This window comes from Lithobates pipiens, unplaced genomic scaffold, assembly GCF_037356315.1.
Source record: "Lithobates pipiens isolate NorthernLeopardFrog02 unplaced genomic scaffold, aLitPip1_a1.2 Scaffold_23, whole genome shotgun sequence".
NCBI lineage: Eukaryota > Metazoa > Chordata > Amphibia > Anura > Ranidae > Lithobates > Lithobates pipiens.
The window spans coordinates 259,402,033-259,416,079 of record NW_027507785.1 but is presented as its reverse complement, the minus strand read 5'-3'; the positions used below and the strand labels follow the sequence as shown (position 1 = coordinate 259,416,079).

The 14,047-nt window shown below is 42.9% G+C and overlaps 1 protein-coding gene across 2 annotated transcripts in view; it reads right to left on the bottom strand.

Moving 5' to 3' along the window:
• LOC143928288 (protein FAM163A-like) overlaps window positions 1-14,047 on the bottom strand; it is a 93,270-nt gene that overhangs the window by 20,649 nt on the left and 58,574 nt on the right. The window contains exon 2 of one of the 2 annotated variants that reach the window (XM_077453077.1): window positions 902-1,033. The exons of the other annotated variant lie outside the window; for it this stretch is intronic. The gene's annotated coding sequence lies outside the window, so the exon portion shown is untranslated. The remainder of the gene's footprint in view (window positions 1-901; window positions 1,034-14,047) is intronic. 2 annotated transcript variants of the gene reach the window in all.

Sequence of the window (14,047 nt, the reverse complement as noted above, 5' to 3'; positions counted from 1 at the left end):
TATAAAGTAACTGGGTAGCCTGACATTTTTGTTACAGATGGGCAGGGGAGGACTGACAACTCATGGGGCCCCCGAGCAATAGAAAATTATGGGGCCCCCGGGCAATAGGAGATTATGGGGCCACACAGTATACACACACACAGTATACACACACAGACGCACAATATACACACACAGTATACACACACAGAATAGGTACTGGAGAGGTGAGGCAGCTATAATCATGGGATGTTAAAAAAAAACACAGCTTTTCACATACTGTTCCTGGTTTTATTGAGGCTGGCAACTCTGATGGGGCCCCTTAGTGGCATGGGGCCCTCGGGCAGTGCCCGAGTGCTCGAATGGTCAGTCCGCCCCTGAAGATGGGAATGAATAATAATAAGCTAAAATAATAAGCTAAAACCAACTGTCACAAAGCCTAGGTTCACATTGGATCGATCTCTCAAATTGCATGACAAGTTTCAGCCTATTGGAGGCAATGGCACTGTTCCAATCGGTGCAACAATGATTTTGCGGCGCAGCATCGATTTGCAAAAGTGGTTCCTGCACTACTTTTGTCAATTTCAGGTGCGACTTCAATAGACATCTGTGTATGAAGCCACACAGATGTCTATCAAGTAGCACCTGAAATCGCACTGAACTTGCTACTTTGAAATCGCGCTACTTCAAGAGAAGTGGCGCGATTTCAAAGTAGCATCAATGTGAAGCAGGGCTAAAAGATAGTATTTTTAGTGTTGCTACTCACTTTATTTATTTTACCCAGTCATGGTTGTATGAGCTCAGCAAAGAACAGCAAGAGCTCTTTATACTGGCCTTAAATATGTTAGTGCCATAAACAGTGTGTAATTATATTGTGCTGTAATAATGATAGATGATAGCTGTTAGCAGAAATGAGTCATACCACAAGTACTGTAGGTCAAGGTAGTGCAGAAGCCTGGAAACCAGAAGGGTAAGATAGAGAAGCAGTGCTGTCAGTCTGCCTTAGGTCACACAAACCGCAAATGAACTCAACCAGATATCCGGTCGTTTTATTCTGCAAAGACACAAGACAGGAGAGGGGTGTTGGCAGAATGTAATCCCAGACATACAGCATATAGAATTATAAATACCTTTATTTATAAAAGCATACATAGAAAAAATAGACACCTAAGATAGTATATAGCAAGCATAGCTCCCAGCTGTCCCTGATTTTAAGGGACTGTCCCTCTTGCCCTCTTTCCTCCTCATTTGACTCTCATTTTGGTCTGATCTATATAATTGTGTAGCGCCGGTACTCCTGAAGAGTACGCACTATGTCTGTAAATTTAATTTTTTCCCAAGACTATAGTTGAGTCTTGAGGTTATTGCTCTAAATTCTGGTTTTGGCATCAGTTTGGCTGGGCTGTACTAATGCTCCGCCTGGTCATAGGTGTAGTTAGCACCTTTGACAGGCATTGGAACGCAGTCTGGTTGGACACATTGGGTACCAATCTCTATCTCGGAGCCAATCAGTGGGTGAGTTGTCTCGCTGTGTATTCCGGAAGAGGGTACTTAAGGTGCTGAAGTCACGTGGTTCTGGGTTCTGGTCCAGAAGTATGTTCTGGCTCCGTGGTCCTGGTCCTCCTGACCAGCCCCCAGAGGCCCTCATGGCCTGGGGTGCGGATCCATCCGTTTCCGAGTCTCGGAACTGGCTAGTCCGAGGCACAGTAACTGGAAGGGGGATTCTAAAGTGGTCTGGTGCCGCCTCGGGTTTTGGAGAGGCCCAGCAACTCGTCATGCAACCGGGGGAGGACTCTTCGGAAGAGGGCCACACATGAGGCTGGCTGCTTGGTAAGAGCTTGGATATTGAGCTGTATGGACACTAATTGAATCCACATTTCTTACGGTATCGCAGGACCGGCTGCAAGATACTAGTACCGCAAGAATGTTCCTATTTCCATCCTTCTGTTACAACTAAGTTCCTGTGAGAGACTTTCTGTGCTCATCTAAAAGTTTGCAACCAAGTCTGTGGCAGAGACTTTGCTAAGTTTGAGTCATGTGTCGGCTGCTAAATCCATAAACTGGGATTTATCCGACAGTGGAAATATCCAGTTGTAAGTGGCTACTCCCTGGAGTACTTAGAGAGAGACATTTATTAAGTGTCAGCAGTTTCAAAGTGCCTGAGCTTCCATACCTATACCCTCTATTCCCAACTGAGAGACTGTGTTTCTGTTCAACGTTTTAAGCAAATAAAAATTCCAAAAGGAATTCAGGTGTCGGTCTCTGCAGTTATTGGGCCATCAACCTCGGGAACCCCTAGACAAGAACGACGAGCTACGAGGTGGAGAAGGTAAACGGTAAGCCCAAGAAAAACAGCCGCTCCTTTGGGGGTCAGTGCTACAATTGTATATCAAATGCACTTTTCCCAATGCTAAACCTTTCACCCAAATTCTAGATTGCTGCATTAGTAAATTTTAAAAGCCAGTATAAAGGGATAGTAGTGGGAAAAAAAGCACTTGTGGGTTTAATCAACAATTTTTTTTGTATAATTCTCCTTTAAGGGGGCGTGGCAAAGGTGTGTCCTATATATACATACTTTTTCTAATAGGTGTCCCTCGTTCCCATCTCAAAAAGTTGGGAGGTATGAGAAAGGAGGGTTCATTAAGCAAGGGGCTAATGATATTTGGTGTGTACCTAAGTCTTCATGTACATGGCCGCCTACCATTGATTTGTAGCAGCTACCTTAAAAAGTGATCCTGCAAGGTCCAGGAATGTCAGCCTGTGATGCCTGTTGCTTTGTGGCTAATGGACAAGATTATCACTTTATCAATGTGAGATTGTGAATATGCTTATTTTCCTGTGATTGTATGGTGGTTCCATCCACCAATTCACTCCAGCATGAAGGTAAAAATCCTTACCTGAGCCCCCTCCAATCCAGTGATAGCCTTGGCTGTCCCGGGACTCTACCTTCTCATAGGCTGAGACAGCAGTGGGAGCCCATTGGCTCCCACTGTTGTCAATCACAGCTCGTGAACCAATAAGGAGAGAGTGGGGTAGGGCCAAGCTATGGCTCTGTGTGCCTTATGGATGCATAGAGCAGTGGCTCAGGAGCGTCCATGCAACGGTGGCCCCAAGGGCAAGCAGCTTTCTCTGGGGGCACTGCTTGAGGGGGAGGAACCAAGGGGACCTGAAAAGAAGAGGATCAGAGTTGCTACATGTTGTTAAAATGTTGGGATGATTTATGTAGGGTATTATATTATTATATATGTGTACACATACAGTACAATACAGTACAGTACCACCTAGGTGTGGCCTGTTAATCTAATTACACATTTCAAAGGGGACTTGTTGATCAAAGGGCATACTGACCAAATAATATTTACTTCACATATCAAAGGGGACAGATAGTGACTCTGTGCTATATTGAATTTAATATGCAAGAATGCAAATTAGGGCAGTTTATGACTGCAGCGGTTTACGGCTAGGGGTCATTATCCGCTATGACTAAGCAACAGTGATGTTGCAAAACGCGTCAACTGTTTGTCCTGCTTCTGTTGTCACATGAACATTGACTATTCATTACAATAAAGGCTTTTTATCAAAGTGCAGCTGTCCAGAATCCATTTCTTCAATAGGGGTCATTATCTGTCACTCTGAAAGACAGAAGCAGATCAAAGGCCTAATGGAAATGACCAATCGAATTGCTCAGCCCTTCGGTGTATAAGCTGGCAGTCTGTCTATTCATTCTCCACGAATGAACTGTTTGTTGTCATATTTACTCTGTTGGAATTTGTCATCTGTTGCAAGTATCTTATGGACTTTGTTCTGTCTGAAGTTTCAATAAATGCATCTCTCTGGAAGAACCGGGTTGCTGCTGGAAATTACTCACATTATAATAATAACTAAATAATTATCATTACCCACTCACACAACTACATCACTACACTACACAGGGCGGGTAAGTATAGCAGTATAGCATGTGGCTTATTTAAATAAAAAACAAAAAACAAAGCTTTAATACCACTAGATTATTGCAATACTACCTTGGAGCAGGGAAGAAAAGATTTATGTATCAGGCTAGGACCCTACAAAAATGTTTCTGATAATCTGCTTCATTCTTAAGCCTCGTACACATGATCGGATTTTCCGATGGTAAATGTTTGATGACAACCGTGTGTATGCTTCATTGGACAATTGTTGCCGGACTTTCGCCAACAAATTTTCTGCCAACAAACGCGTGTTGTTGGGTTTTCCGATCATGTGTACACAAGTCCGTTGAACAAAAGTCCAAAGTACAAACAAGCATGAACACGCAGAGAAGGGCAACCAAAGAGGCATGGAGGAACTCAGCTATGAGTAAAGATTAGATGAACTGAATTTATTCACTCTTGATAAGAGGATATTAAGGGGGGGATATGATCAACATGTACAAACATATAAGGGGTCCATATAGTGAACTTGGTGTCGAGTTATTCACTTTACAGTCAACAAAGAGGACAAGGGGGCACTCTTTACGTCTAGTGGAAAAAAAATTTCATCTCCAAATATGGAAAGGTTTCTTCACAGCTGTGAAAATGTGGAATAGACTCCCTGCAGAGGTGGTTCTGGCCAGCTCAGTGGATTGCTTTAAGAAGGGCCTGGATTATTTCCTAAGTGTACATAATATAACTGGGTACTAACATTTATAGGTAAAGTTGATCCGGGGACAATCCGATTGCCTCTCGGGGGATCAGGAAGGAACTTTTTCCCCTGCTTTAGCAAATTGGATCATGCTCTGCTGGGGTTTTTTTGGCTTCCTCTAGATCAACTGTGGGTATAGAATTGGGTATATGGGATTGTATGATGTTATTTTTTTTTTTTTTTTTTTTTGTGGTTGAACTGGATGGATTTGTGTCTTTTTTCAACCTGACTAACTATATAACTATGTAACTATGCATGCAGTCGGTCTTGTAAACTAGCGTTCATAATGAAGAATTAACATTTGTGACATGGCAAATTATGAAATCTCCAAATGCAGAGCACAATTCTCTTCTTCTTTAATGGGATAATAATGAAGCTGCTTTTCTGGTGATACTGATGGAGTTATTGCAAATACATTTTCATAGGCTTTTTTTTCTAGTGATATCAAGAATAATATTATGATGTTTTTTTTTTTTTTTTTTACCACAAACACCATTATCCCCTAGTTGATAAAATCAAAGATACAACTATGTTGGTGTCCCTTGTTAATTTTACATTGTATTTTTTAAAATGTAATTGCCTACTCCCAAACTGTCATTTAAATTAAAACACATAGCCAAGTAATATTCTCCACAATTTTTTTTATTGTGCATTAACAAAAAAATAGACATGCTATCTGCCAATAGAACTAAACCAAAAAGTGCATTCTATGCATCCAAAAATATAGAAAGTATACCAAATCAAGTCATTCAAACAAAAAAAAAGTCAAAGCAATAACGCCAAGGCCAATAATATATAACACGTTAGCTCCTCCGATTCCACAACATGTCTGGTTGAGGAACGGCCATTCAGTAACGAACTGAAAAGCACGAAATGAAAACGCGAAAAGAAAAGCGTGAATCAACACTCACCAAATTTCTACTAACATGAAATTAGCAGAGCCCAAAGGGTGGCACTAAAGAGCTGAAAAACCACTTAGTACGTCTAGTACGTCACTACGTTTGTAATTGTGGGCCAACATTTGTGTGACCGTGTATATGCAAGAAAAGTTTGAGCTAGGGCTACAACTAACGATTATTTTCATAATCGATTAGTTGGGCGATTATTGTTTCAATTACCGTATATACTCGAGTATAGGCCGACCCGAGTATAAGCCGAGGCCCCCAATTTACCCCCAAAAAACTGGGAAACCTATTGACTCGTGTATAAGCCGAGGGTGAGATATGCCTGTCCATCCCTGTGTGTGTGTCCATCCATCCATCCATCCCTGTGTGTGTGTGTGTCCATCCATCCCTGTGTGTGTGTGTGTCCATCCATCCATCCATCCCTGTGTGTGTGTCCATCCATCCATCCATCCCTGTGTGTGTGTGTGTCCATCCATCCATCCATCCCTGTGTGTGTGTGTGTGTGTGTGTGTGTGTGTGTGTGTGTGGCCTTGTGTGTCCAGCCTACCTGTGTCCCGAGCGTCCGTCCGGTCCCGAGCCTCCGTCCGGTCCCGTCCCGTCCCGAGCCTCCGTCCGGTCCCGTCCCGTCCCGAGCCTCCGTCCGGTCCCGAGCCTCCGTCCGGTCCCGTCCCGTCCCGAGACTCCGTCCGGTCCCGTCCCGTCCCGAGCCGAGCCTCCGTCCGGTCCCGTCCCAGGATCACCGCTCTTCGTCGGCGCCCATTCCCCTGTTCAAATGCCGCGCCTCCCTGTCTGTGATAGGCGGAACACAATTTCCCAGCAGCCTGTGTTCCGCCTATCACGGACATCGTCTCATCCTCGTCCGTAGTACGAAGATGAGACGATGTCCGTGATAGGCGGAACACAGGCTGCTGGGAAATTCAGTGTTCCGCCTATCACAGGCGAAGGCGGAGCCGGAGGCGCGGCTTTTGAATTATAGAATGGCCGCTGTCTGTCTGCTCGACACGCTGATCGAGCAGGCAGACAGCGATGACTCGAGTATAAGCCGAGGGGGGTACTTTCAGCCTCAAAAAAGAGGCTGAAAATCTCGGCTTATACTCGAGTATATACGGTAATCGATTAATCAGTTAATAACCTTAAAAAAAAAAGTGGGTCAAATTGACGTTCATTTTCAACCACAGTGATGGGAAAGTTTGGAAATAATAGAGAACTTCTCAGTCAAATGAATTTTCAGACAGTGTATGTGGTTTTTGTTCAGAAATTAAGTAAAAATTTCAAACAAAATTCAGTCATTCAGCGAATGTACAAAGATTTTTCATCTGAATATTCTCACCTGAAAATTGATCCGTGAGGCCAGCATAAGGCTCATTTTGCCCCATGATCTGTTTCTGCAGTGCTTTTTTGCTGTGCATTTTGATTTTTGCGCACGTGATTTTACTGCAATTTGCGTTTTTTGCATTTTTTTGGGCAGATTAAAAAACACAAATTGCTGTAAAAACACATTACATTCTTTTTCTGCAGCTTCTCCATTGAAGTATATTGAACCAATACAGCCCTGTTTTGCGTTAAAAGTCCCTGACCCTTTCCAAATATGCAGCAGCTGAAAAAAGCACAGATCTGAACGTGTCCCATAGGAAACCATGTAAATGAACTGTAGTGCGTTTCTGCAAAAAGCACCAACAAACACATAGATGTGAACCAGGCCCAAGACGTTAAGTAACATAATGGGGTTAAAAAGACTAAAATTAGCCCGTTATAGTACAAAAAAGAAGATACCGTATATACTCGAGTATAAGCCGAGATTTTCAGCCTCTTTTTTGAGGCTGAAAGTGCCCCCTCGGCTTATACTCGAGTCACCGCTGTCTGACTGCTCGATCAGCGTATCGAGCAGACAGACGGCGGACATTAAAATTCAAAAGCCGCGCCTCCTTCTCCGCCTCCGCCTGTGATAGGCGGAACACTGAATTTCCCAGCAGTCAGTGTTCCGCCTATCACGGACATCCGTTCATTCTCATACTACGGACGAGTATGAGAGGATGTCCGTGATAGGCGGAACACAGGCTGCTGGGAAATTGAGTGTTCCGCCTATCACAGGCGGAGGACGGAGGCGCGGCTTTTGAATTGTAGAATGGCCGCCGAGAAGAGCGGCGATCCTGGAGCGGCGATCCATCGGCACGACACGGGACGGAGGAGGCACGGGACGGAGGAGGCACGGGACGGAGGAGGCACGGGACAGAGGAGGCACGGGACAGAGGAGGCACGGGACAGAGGAGGCACGGGACAGAGGAGGCACGGGACAGAGGAGGCACGGGACAGAGGAGGCACGGGACAGAGGAGGCTCGGGACGACGGCGGCTCGGGACGGAGGCTTGGGACACAGGTAGGCTGGACACACACACAAGGCTGCACGGACACACACACACACACACACACACACACACACACAGGGATGGATGGATGGATGGATGGATACACACACACACACACACACAGGGATGGATGGATGGATGAATACACACACACACACACACACACACACACACACACACAGGGATGGATGGATGGATGGATACACACACAGGGATGGATGGACGGACACACACACAGGGATGGATGGATGGATGGATGGATGGACACACACACAGGGATGGATGGACGGACACACACACAGGGATGGACGGACACACAGGGATGGACAGCCATGTCTCACCCTCGGCTTATACACGAGTCAATAAGTTTTCCAGTTTTTTGGGGGTAAATTGGGGGCCTCGGCTTATATTCGGGTCGGCCTATACTCGAGTATATACGGTAATCATTCATTTGTTTACTGTAGAACAGTGAAAGTAATATTTACAGTAGTGATTATATTTTTGTACTATAAAGGGCATATTTTAGTTTTTTTTTCAACCCCATCGATTATGAAAATAGTAATCAATTAATTTCATAATCGATTAGTTGTCGATTAATCGATTAGTTGTTTCAGCTCTAGTTTGAGCCAACACCCTTTCAGACAAAATCCCACTGTTTTGTTGGAGGAAAGCCCGATCGTGTGTATGAGGCATTACAGTTTTTTCTCTTTTGCTGCAGAGCATAATGTAGTTGATAAATATTCTCTATAGCAGTGATAGTGTAGCTTGGCACCCCAGATGTTTTGGAACTACATTTCCCATTCCCCACACAAACTGAATAGGCATGGATATAAAAAAACAATGACATCCATCCCGTTCAGCTCTGATTCAGCAGTGGATCCACTCACAGATGTCCTTATGAACATAGCAGAGCGGCTCTGTGTGAAGGAGCCCTAAATCCTCATTGATACATGCAGAAATTAATATCTGTGGCAAACCAACATCTGTTGCTATTTCTCCACAGAAAATGGAACACTGCCTTCACCACAAATACTGTACATATTGTGTGTACCTACTGAGCAATTTCATGGTCTTGCATCATCTGCTGTTCTTGGTGACAGGGCCAGGCCCCATTTTTCTGTTTGTGTATAGAGGGCTATCAGTTTCCTTACAGGCATCCAGGGCACTGCTGCTCTGGATAACAGTATGTATAGAATACTCCCAGGCACACTATTTGATCTCAAGTGCTGGGGTGATAGAAATGAATGAAGCCATTCTGCGGGTGCAAGTAAGAATGTCACGTGCATTCCAAAATATTGTTCCTGCATCTGCTATAACCAAGTCATAATAAGCTAAATGATCAGAGCATGCGGGCCCCTTCACTGGACAACATTAAAGTAATTGTAAAGGTAAATAAAAAATAAAAAAAAACATATCATACTTACCTCCACTGTGCAGCTCATTTTGCACAGAGTGGTCCCGAACCTGCTCTTCTCAGGTCCCCGGCAGCTCTCGCAGCTCCTCCCCACATCTAATAACCCCCTCGGAGAAACACTTCCCTGAGGGAGTTACCTTGCGGGCGTGCTCCCGAGTTCAGCATTTGGTGTCCATAGAGGCCGAATGCAGGACTCGGCCCTGCCCCCGGCGCCTGTATCATTGGATCTGGTTGACATTAGCAGGAGCCAATGGCTTCGCTGCTATCAATCTATCCATTCAAGAGCCAAGAACCTCGGGCAGACAGACAGCACATCCCCGCGGGTCAAGTTTGAGGGTTCAGGTAAGTAAAAGGGGCGGGGGGGGGGGCTGGTCACTGACAGGTGTTATTTCACCTTAATGCCTAGGATGCATTAAGGTGAAAAAACAACATACCTTTACAACCCCTTTAACCGCAGCTGCCTTGATGAAGAGCACCCTGCGTGGTCCAAAACATCACATAGCTTATTATAACTAAGTAAAGCTACAAATCTGAAACTATGTATTGGAGTTCTAATGACATTCTTACCATTTTAGATGCATCACACTGGGGAGGGGGAGGCTCCTTGTATATATATATTTTTTATAGAGTAAGGGAGGGTTATAACCTTGTCAGTTTCTGTTTCAGTAATTTTTATTAGTATTTTGAAAAAGGCAAAATTTGAGTTTTCCCTTCACTTCCTGTCACATAGCTAAAATAGGAAGTGAGAGAAAATCCCTCCAAAGTGAGGGAATTCCGGAGTGTCACCAGGGTCGCCAGAACTAGTATCCTTATCTGAAGATTTCCCCTCTATTATGCCCTGTATACATGACCGGTTTTCCCGTCGGAATAAACTCTGAAGGTTTTTCCAATGGAGTTTCAACTGAATTCCTCTGAAATTGTCTTGCGTACACACAATCACACCAAAGTCTGACCGTCAAGAACACGGTGACGTACAACACGTACGACGGGACAAGAAAAAGGAAGTTCAATAGCCAGTAGCCAATAGCTTCCGTCTCGTACTTGCTTCAAAGCATGCACTGTTTTTGGTCCGTCGGAACAGCATACAGACGAGCAGTTTTCCCAATAGGAATTGGTTCCGGCGGAAATATTTAGAACATGTTCTATTTCTAGGTCCGTCAGAATGTGACGTAAAAAGTGGGGCATACACATAATCGGAATATACGATGAAAAGCTCCCGTCTATCCTAAAACTTTTAAAGCCTGGTCTAAGGCTGGCATTACTTGCCTATATGATATGACATCATTGTCCTCGATACGACCTTTCCCAGAACTATGTGAGACTTCGGGGTTACTCCAATCTGAACTATTTAGATACCTACAAATAAAAAACTTTTATACTCCTTTCCTTAATTCTAGTGAAAATCTACAATCTATTTCCCAATTTGAAAAAATTTGCCTCAAAGAACCTCACGCTAAGAGTTGTATCTCTACAATTTACACTCAATTGATTACTAAATCTAACACAATAGTACCTACATATACATCCACTTGGGAAAAAGATCTTGAGCGCACGATTGATCTCAAAACTTAGTCTCATATCTGGTCTAATACTAAATCTTCTTCCACAAACATTTTGGCAATTGAGACATCTTATAAGGTGCTTAAAAGATGGTATTTAGTTCCTGCCAGATTAGCCAAATTCACAATTGGTAATTTAGGCCTCTGTTTTCGCGGCTGTCCAGAACAGGGTACATATATGCACATCTGGTGGCATTGTCCTATTGTGTACTCATTTTGGAAAAAAGTCTTTCTGATTATCTCGAAACTATTCGATTGTTCTATTTCACCAGACTCAATGCTAGCTCTTCTTAATCTAAAACCGGATTCTCTCACACAGAACCAATTCAAACTATTCCTCACGTTTCTGATAGCTGCAAAACAGACAGTAGCCAATGCATGGAAAACATCTGTTGTGAATATTTCAGAAACCAAAACTAGAATGAACCAATCTTTCATACATGCCAAAATGGACGCTTTAGATAAGAATCGTCTGTCAAAATTTAACCCTTTCATGACTAAGCCTATTTTTGGAATTTGGTGTTTACAAGTTAAAATCCATATTTTTTGCTAGAAAATTACTTGGAACCCCCAAACATTATATATATTTTTTTAGCAGAGGCTCTAGAGAATAAAACGGCGATTGTTGCAATATTTTATGTCACACGGTATTTGCGCAGTGGTGTTTTAAACACAACTTTTTGGGAAAAGGGACACTTTCATGAATAAAAAAAAAACAAAACAGTAAAATTAGCCCAATTTTTTTGCGTAATGTGAAAGATAATGTTACGCCGAGTAAATAGATACCAAACATGTCACACTTTATAATTGCGCGCACTTGTAGATTGACGACAAAGTACGGTACCTAAAAATCTCAATAGGCGACGCTTTAAATTTTTTTTACGGTTACCAGGTTAGCGTTACAGAGGAGGTCTACAGCTAGAATTATTGCTCTCGCTCTGACGATCGCGGCGATACCTCACATGTGTGATTTGAACACCGTTTACATACGCGGGCGCGACTTCCGTATGCGTTTTCTTTGCTTCGCGAGCTCGCGGGGACGGCGGGCGCTTTGAAAAAATTTTTTTTATTTTTTTATTTATTTTATTTATTTTAAAACGACTAAATTGTTAAAAAAAAAAAAAAAAAAAATTTGATCACTTTTATTGCTGTCACAAGGAATGTAAACATCCCTTGTGACAGTAATAGGCGGTGACAGGTACTCTTTATGGAGGGATCGGGGGTCTAAAAGACCCCCCACCCCTCCTTTACATTTCAATGTATTCAGATCGCCGAAAACGGCGATTCTGAATACCGGATATTTTTTTAAAACCGGCGCCATTGGCAGCCGAGTAAACGGGAAGTGACGTCATGACGTCGCTTCCGTGTTTACGATGAGGAGACTGGAACGAAGCCGATTACGGCTTCGTTCCAGTTCCTCCGCAGCAGCCGGAGGCGTCGGACAGGGAATCGGTGCTCCCGATCGAGCGGGAGCACCGGTAACAGCGGCGAGAGGCGGCGGGAGGGGGGGGACGTCCCCTCCCGCTCCTCCGGCATAACAGCCGAGCGGCTTTTAGCCGCATCGGTTGTTATGGCTGGAAAGCCAATCGCCCGCTGTAAAAAACGGTACCGGGATGATGCCTGCAGGTGCGGGCATCATCCCGGTATACCCCCCGGAAGCCGAGTACGCAGATCTGCGTACGCTCGGCGGGAAGGGGTTAATAACATATGGAGACCATGGATTAGATACTATATGTCAGATAATTTGGATAATCGAATGCTCTTGTCATGGTAATATATATATATATTTTTTTTCTCTCTCTCTCTCTCTTTCTGGTACAATATTTAGCTATATAAACTATAATTTATACCTGGAGTTAAATAATTATCTCTCCCCCTCCTTTCTGTCCCCATCTCCTTTTACCATTTTCTCTTCCATACTTCTTCAAAAAACCTTTAATTATACCACAGTATTTGTTATCTATATAGAAGGATTTCGTTTTGCTCAAATATGTAAAATTGATATATTTCTGTCTTTTCTAGTTTATTGAGCTCCTGACATTTCAGATATAAACAACTTTATACTCTAGTCTTCTCTAGATTATATAATAACCACACCTTTTTTTTTGGAATGTTTATTATTCCTCCTTGGTATTTTATTCTTTTTTACTTAGATATCTGTAGTTATAATTTGCATTCATCTCCATAGGTTGTAAATGATGGAGCACCCCTCTCTTATTTTAGTGTGTTTATTTTTATTTATTTGCATATTTATTTATGTATTTAAATATTTTTATATAACATTTATACTTTAATGTTATATTTTAATATTTTTGTTTTGTCAAATATTCTGTATTTGTTGTTATTTATTATTTCTAAAACAAATAAATCTTTTGAACGAGAAAAGCTCCCGTCTGACTTTTTCTGTCAGACATTCCGCTCGTGTGCGCGCGGCATAACTGTTTTGAAATCAACCCAAAATTTGGGATTTTCTTTTACTTTCATTTTTGATAACAGTAAACAGAACAAATAGGGAGGGGAAGGAAGTACTAAAGGTCGCATATCACAGCAAAACCCCGTGAGGAGGTGTATGACAGCCTCAGCCTGGGCTCCCTGGCCTGAAGATGTCATACACCTCCTTGCAGGGTTTTGCCGTGATGTGCAACTTTTATGACTTCCTTCCCCTTTCTATTTGTCCTGTTTACTGTTATCATCGAAAATGAAAGTAAAAGAAAAAAACTGGATTTTTTGAGCTAGGATGAGTTCTGTCGTTGTTGGCACTCCTAGCGGTTTGTCCCGCAAGAGGACCTGGTGGAGCCTTGAGCGGCATCTGTAATTTTTGTTGTGGGTCAAAGGACAAATAAAGAGATTAAATCTCACTAATAGGGGCACAGACATGAAGAAAAGCTGACACGTGTTCTAAACCCACTCCACTCTATCCAAAACTAAAAAAACATGTTTCGCCTTTAGTTATACTTCAGGCCTCATGCACACTGGACGTTTTGCTAATTCTCCTAGATTTTCTTCCTGGTAGCAGAGTTTTGGCAAAAAAAAAAAACACTTGTAAACTTGTGTAATAAGTTTATACGCATTATTAAAATCAATAGATGAAAACATGCCTAGTGCTTAGGCTTGTTTAGATGCATTTACACGTAGCGTTTAGGTGCGTCAAGCGTTTTTTTCTGCC